This window comes from Pteronotus mesoamericanus, unplaced genomic scaffold, assembly GCF_021234165.1.
Source record: "Pteronotus mesoamericanus isolate MK-2021 breed Mesoamerican mustached bat unplaced genomic scaffold, CSHL_Meso_final scaffold_54, whole genome shotgun sequence".
Classification (NCBI taxonomy): Eukaryota; Metazoa; Chordata; class Mammalia; order Chiroptera; family Mormoopidae; genus Pteronotus; species Pteronotus mesoamericanus.
In genome coordinates this window covers 68,475,423-68,482,277 of record NW_026555321.1, presented here as the reverse complement: position 1 = coordinate 68,482,277, position 6,855 = coordinate 68,475,423, and positions in this window count along the sequence as shown.

Sequence of the window (6,855 nt, the reverse complement as noted above, 5' to 3'; positions counted from 1 at the left end):
GCCCAAAATATGCCACAAAGGATAGTATGTTAGAATCTTTTATGAAGTGTCATTAAGCTTAACGAAAGACTGATACTACAATCACCTAAATCCCTGGGTCTAATAATTAGAAAAATCAGCCTCTTTGATATGCTATTGAGTTAAAACATATTATTCTATAGCCACTAAGCATGTAACCAAAATAAGATTAGTGAAGAAAAAACACAGATAAAACAATTGAAACATAGGTAGCATGAAACTTAATCTTTATAGAATACAAGGATTTGGTATATAGTTAATCAGTAAAATATGATAATGTTCTTGGGTAGAAAAATTATAAGCTAAATGCCAAAGGTAATTGCCAGAATTCTATGTAAGGTGATAAAATAAAGATGCACAACCATTTTCCCTTGTTCCTTTCAACAAGTACAATCACTTAACATGCTTTCAACTTCACCCTGTGGCGTGCAAAAGTATAGGAATAAAACACAGAAATTATTTCTAGATCTGCCTCTAATGATGTCAGATGTTGTCCCTGTCTGATTTTAAGCAGTCTGTTCGAGATTTCCAGGAATCTACTGTTTGTGGCTATCTCCTTCAGCTGTTAATCTAGTCACTCTGAACTAAGCGGGCTGCCATAGACAATCCCTCTGGGGAATGGGGTTATTGGGTCTTCTCAAGCTGCTGTCATATGCAGGAGGAGTCAGCACTGGGATCCCACAGGCATCATCAGAAGCAGATCCAGAAAGAAAAAACAGTGGTCTCCTACCATAGAAGTTCACACCTCAAAGTCAGGAAATCAAACCAGATCAACTTAAGAAGCAGAAGCAAAAAAAAAAAAAAAAAAAAGAGTCTCAGAAATAATAAGAAGACAAAGAAATACCCCCCATTCAAAGGGAAAGTAGGTATCCCCAGAAAGAGAACTAAATGAAATAGAGGCAAGTAAACTATCAGATACTGAGTTCCAAACAACGGTTCTAAAGAAGCTCAACGAGCTCAGCGAGCTCAGAGAGAATTACAAAAGGCTACAGGGAAACTATGAAGAGCTTACTGCCAAATATATCAGCATGAAAAAGGACATAGAAAACTATCAATGAGACAAGAGGAAATGAAGGATACAATTTCTGAATTGAAGAACACAGTAGAAGGAATAAAAATCAAGCTAGATAAAGCAGAGGATCGAATCAACGAGCAGGAAAGACAAGGTAGGAAAAAAGCTCCCACAAGGAGCAGGAAAATGAAAAAAGACTCAAAAAGAGTAAAGAAGCATTGAGAGAAATGCAGGACAACCTGTACTAATATCTGAATAATAAGGATACCAGGAGAAGAGAAGGAAGGGACAGAGAACCTGTTTAAAAAAGTAACGATGGAAAACTTCCCTAATTGGAGGAGAGAAAAAGTCACACAACCCAGGAAACCCAGAGGGTTCCATTCAATAGGAACCTGATGAGGCCCACTCCAAGACACATCATAATTACAACGGCAAATATCAAAGACAAACAGAAAAATCCTAAAGGCAGCAAGGGAGAAAGAGGTAGTAACATTCAAGGGAGTCCCAGTACAGCTAGCAGCTGACTTCTCAACAGAAACACTACAAGCCAGAAGGTAATGGCAAGAAATATTTCATGTCATGAAAAGCAAAGGTGTGCAACCAAGACTGCTCTACCCAGCAAAGCTCTTAGTTAAAAAGTAAAGTGAAATAAGGAGTCTCCCAGACAACAGAAGGCTAAAAGAATACACCTCCACCAAACCAGCAATGCAAGCTATGCTAAAGGAACTGCTTTAAGATGAAGAAAAAAGAGTCTATGAATACCCAGTTCCTTTCCCAGTTGCCAATACTTGATATAACCCATATTTTTTAATACATATTCATCTGATTTTGACAATGATGTGTTATTTTAATTGTTCCTTATTTGTTGAAACTAAACCTATTTCTGTATATTTCTTGCCTCTTTCTATAATTTTTAAAAAGCTTTAAATGAATTTTTGGTATTCTTTATCCATTTTTTAATTAAATGTTTGTAGAATTTTTTCCCTAAAAAAAAAAGAAACCATTAACCCCTTTTTAGATGTGTTGCAAATACTTTCCTATTCTATTACTTGTCCTTTAACTTTTTTATATGTATATTACTGTACACTCTTAAATGTTTAATATAGTCATATTGTCAATATTTTACTTTATAGCTTTTGGGTTTGAATATTTTACTTCAGGATAAGGGAAATATTATTTTGTGTTTTCTCCTAAAATTCCTTAGATTTTACATATTGATTTTTAACTCACCTGATTATTTCTTGTATAATGTGTGAAATAGGGCTCTATATTTTTTTTATTTCAAGTAATAGTGGTCCATGCTCCTTATTTGTTGAATAAGGCTTATTTTACCCATTGATTTGAAATATCAATTTAATCATATATTATATTGTTAGATATACACATTTGTCTCTAGAATGCTCATTATATTTCATTGATCTACTTGATTATTTCTGTGCTGGTGTCATGTTGGTTTAATTTCTGAGAATTTATAATGATTTTAATTTTTTAAATATTTTATAATTAACTTTGACATTTATAAAATAAATAAAATCAATCTGCATTTAAGAAAGAAAGAAAGAGAGAGAGATGGATCTCCTACCTTTTGCAACAACATGGATGAAACTGGAGAATATTAAGCTAAGTGAAATAAGCTAGCTGATGAAAGACAAATATCATATGATCTCACCTATAAGTGGATTCTATTCAACAAAATAAACTAACGAACAAAATAAACCACAAACATGGAAACATGGAGCAGACTGAAAGTGACCAGAAGGGATGGGGAATGAAGACAATGGTGGAAAGAAGGGGAAGGGGCTAGATAAGGAACATGTATGAATGACCCATGGACATGGACAACAGAGTGGGAACTGACTGTGGGAACAGAGTGTAGGGGTGGGATAGGTGGAGGAGGGAAATGGGGAAAAATTGAGACAATTGTAATAGAATAAACATGATTTATAAATTTAAAAAAAGAAAAAGAAAAAAAGAAAATTAAAAAAACAGATATTATTTAATACACCTATTTTTTCAAAGGTTTCTAGTCTCAATATGACAACCAAGCATAGAATCCATCTGAATCTACTATAGTCTTGTCAAAAATATTCAAGAAGCAACTTTAAATAGGCTTTGAATATATAAAGTTGTAATATTTTAAGAATCCTTAAAATTAAATGCAGTACATTGAAACATATCAAGTATGTTTAAATCCATGAGTTTGTTATTGACATTACGAAACAATTGAACAAAAATCTGATTGGTCACCACTGGAAGAAAATAAATAACCAACTCACTTTAAAACTTAATAAAAAGAAAAAAGGAGGAAGGAAATAGCATAGGGGAAAGAGGGGAGAATAATCAAACATTTTCCAATTTTTTTTAATAACAGAAGTGATTAAAATATCACTTATAAATTAGTTTCTCTGACCATCAAATTTATCAAATTTGAATATGATCAGGACTCCATATCTAACTACCAATTTACAAGAAATACAGGGTCAGAGAAAATGTATTAAACACCATAATGGGAATACAATTTAGCAAAATTTAGAATATGAAAAAATGAAAACTATTCTGGGCTTTTATCAAACCTCAACAATAACAACATGAAAGGAGAATGGTGGGGAGAAAAAGATGGCGGAGGAGTGAAAGGGAGTCACGCTGACCTCCTCCCAAAACCAAACTGGAATTGCAACTAAATAATGGAGTAATCACCTGGAAAGCAGTGGAGCGATAGTGGGAGAGGAGCCTTGGTGCCGCGGACAGCGGATTCGACTCTCACACATCCCAACGGGTGAGAATTGCGGTGGAGGCTCGAGAGGGTGGGCTGGGTGCGCACGGGCACTGGCACCAGAGGGACATTGAAACGGCCAGTTAGCGTCCCCCCGGGAAGAACGGGGTCTGAATCATAAACAGGAACCCCTAAACTACAGCCGCTAAAGCCGAGAAAATACAGACAAAACACAACCCCAAAAAGCTTAGGGGCACTCTCTGCCAGAGACAGGTGGCTGGGGATGCAAAAAGACATTTAAAGGGCAAACGCAAAAGTTGCAGCGGCAGCCACCCTCCTTGATCGCTGGGTACAGGCGGCAGCAGGGTGGGCTGGTGCCTGGGAAAAGACTGGTGAGGAAAACTTTGTGAAGAGAACTGACACTGGGGCCGGTGGAGCCCTGGTGATAACGCACTTCCCACTCTGCAGCTACCATCTCGCTCAGGCATAAGGGAATCAATTAACCTGCCTTTTGTGCGCTCCGCACACAGCTTGTGCGCGTGTGACCTGCGGGGCTGAGTGCAGACTGTCTGGGAGAGCCTTGAGGAGAGACTGGAGACGGTGGCGTTGGGGAAAGAACGGGAGGAGGAACCGGGGAGTCCCGACTCCCTCCCCGTTCGGTAGTCTCCATTGTGGGCTGGAAAGGCGCGACCCCAAAGAGGCAGAAGCGGGGCGCGCATGAACCAGACTGCCTGCGATTGAAACGCAGTCCGCACAGGGGTTGGATCCTCAGCCGAAGGGGTCACAGAACTGCCCAGAGGCCCCTGAGGGGAGACTAGAAACGGAGGCATTGGGGAAAGAACGGGAGGAGGAACCGGGGAGTCCTGACTCCTTCTCCTTGCCGAAGTCTCCATTGCGCGGGAAGAGGCCACACCCACAAAGAGCCAAAAGCCGAAAAGCAAACATAGACACCCCCAAAACACCCAGAGCAGGCGCGCACACTTGCGCCGAGTGACTGGCGAGGGTTGGCGAGCGTGTGTGTGACCCACGCGGGCTGGCGAACGCTTGCACCTGCCGGCAAGGCCTCACACAGACTGGCACCCATACGGCCTGCGAGGGATTGCACAGAGGCGCAAGGGCAGGCATAAATTGACCTACCCGCCGCGACTGTGGAGCAGCCCACAAAATAAGTAGAGCTGCCCAGAGTCCCTGGAGGAGAGACCAGAAACAGGATTAACCGGAGAGCTGATTTCCTCCCATTTCCGTAGCCCCCATTTGGCGAGGGCAAGCAAGGCACCCAAAGAGCCAAAAGCGGGGAAAACACACAATAGAAGACTCTAAACTGACCGGTGCCGCGAAGCTCGCGTGCCAGGGAGGTCAGATGAGCACGGGAGGTCGCGAATAAGCCCCCTGGTCTGGGGCAAACACATGCGAGCCCAGGCAGGTGGGGGACCCTGCCGCGCTGGGAACGCGCTCAAGGAGCTCTCGTGAGAGCGCAGAGAGATCCCAAAAAATAGCCCAGCCCTGACCGAAGGGGTCACAGAGCTGCTCCAAGCAGGAGTCAGACACAGGCATTAGACTCCTGAAAGGCTCAAACAAACAACCCAAGGCCCTATAGGGTCAACAACTGACATCATCAGAGGCAAGCCCAGAAAGAAAAGTAAAGGACAAAAATACTTAACAGACTCTCACAAAAATGGGAAGAAAAAGAAGTTCTCCCCAAATGAGTGGAAAAGGGGACTCCCCACAGAGAGAGCTCAATGAAATAGAGGCAAGGGAACTATCAGATATGGAATTTAAAACAATGGTTCTAAGGAAGCTCAATGAGCTCAGCCAGCTCAAAGAGAACTATGAGAAACTGCAGAGAAACTATCAGGATCTTACAGCAAACTATATCAGCCTGGAAAAGGACATAGAAACTATCAAGAAGACACAAGAGGATATGAAGAATACCATTTCTGAATTGAAGAACACAGTAGAAGGAATCCAAAGCAGGCTGGATGAAGCTGAGGATCGAATCAGTGAGATGGAGGATAAGGTAGAAAAAAGCTCCCAGAAAGAGCAAGAAATGGAAAAACGGCTCAAAAAGAATGAAGAAGCATTTAGGGAAATGCAGGACAACCTGAAACGCAATAATATCCGTATAATAGGGATACCAGAAGGAGAAGAAGAGGAGCAAGGAATAGAGAACCTCCTCGAAAAAATAATGATGGAAAATTTCCCTAATTTGAGGAGAGAAAGGCTTTCATGGATCCAGGAGGCACAGAGGACCCCACTCAAGAAGGACCCAAGGAGGTCCACTCCAAGACACATCATCATTAAAATGGCAACTGTCAAAGACAAAGAGAGAATCCTGAAGGCAGCAAGGGAGAAGGAGAAAGTAACATACAAGGGGGCCCCGATACGCCTAGGAGCTGACTTCTCAACAGAAACACTCCAAGCCAGAAGGGAATGGCAACAAATATTCCAAGCCATGAAAAGCAAGGGCCTACAGCCAAGGCTGCTCTACCCAGCTAGGCTCTCCATTAAAATAGAAGGAGAAATACGCAGTTTCCCAGACAAAAGAAAGCTAAAAGAATACATCTCTACCAAACCAGCACTCCAAGATATGCTAAGGGGACTGGTTTAAGCAGATGAAGGAAAAGAATGAGACAGAGAGGAACACAAGTACAAAGAGAAAAGATGAGTAAGTTTCTATCAGTAATATCTCTCAATGTGAATGGACTAAATGCCCCAATCAAAAGACACAGGGTAGCTGAATGGATAAGAAAACATGACCCACACAGATGCTGCCTACAAGAGACCCACCTCAGAGCAAAAGACCTACACAGATTGAAAGTAAAGGGATGAAAAACAATATTCCAAGCAAATGGACATGAGAAAAAGGCTGGCGTTGCCATACTTGTATCAGACAAAGTCGATTTCAAAGCAAAGGCCATAAAGAGAGACCCAGAGGGGCACTTTATCATACTTAAAGGAAGAATCTATCAAGAAGACATCAACATTGTCAACTTATATGCTCCCAATATAGGAGCCCCCAGGTTTATAAGGAAATTGTTGGATGACTTCAAAAAAGATATAGATAGCAACACACTGATAGTAGGGGATTTCAACACCCCACTGTCCAAAATGG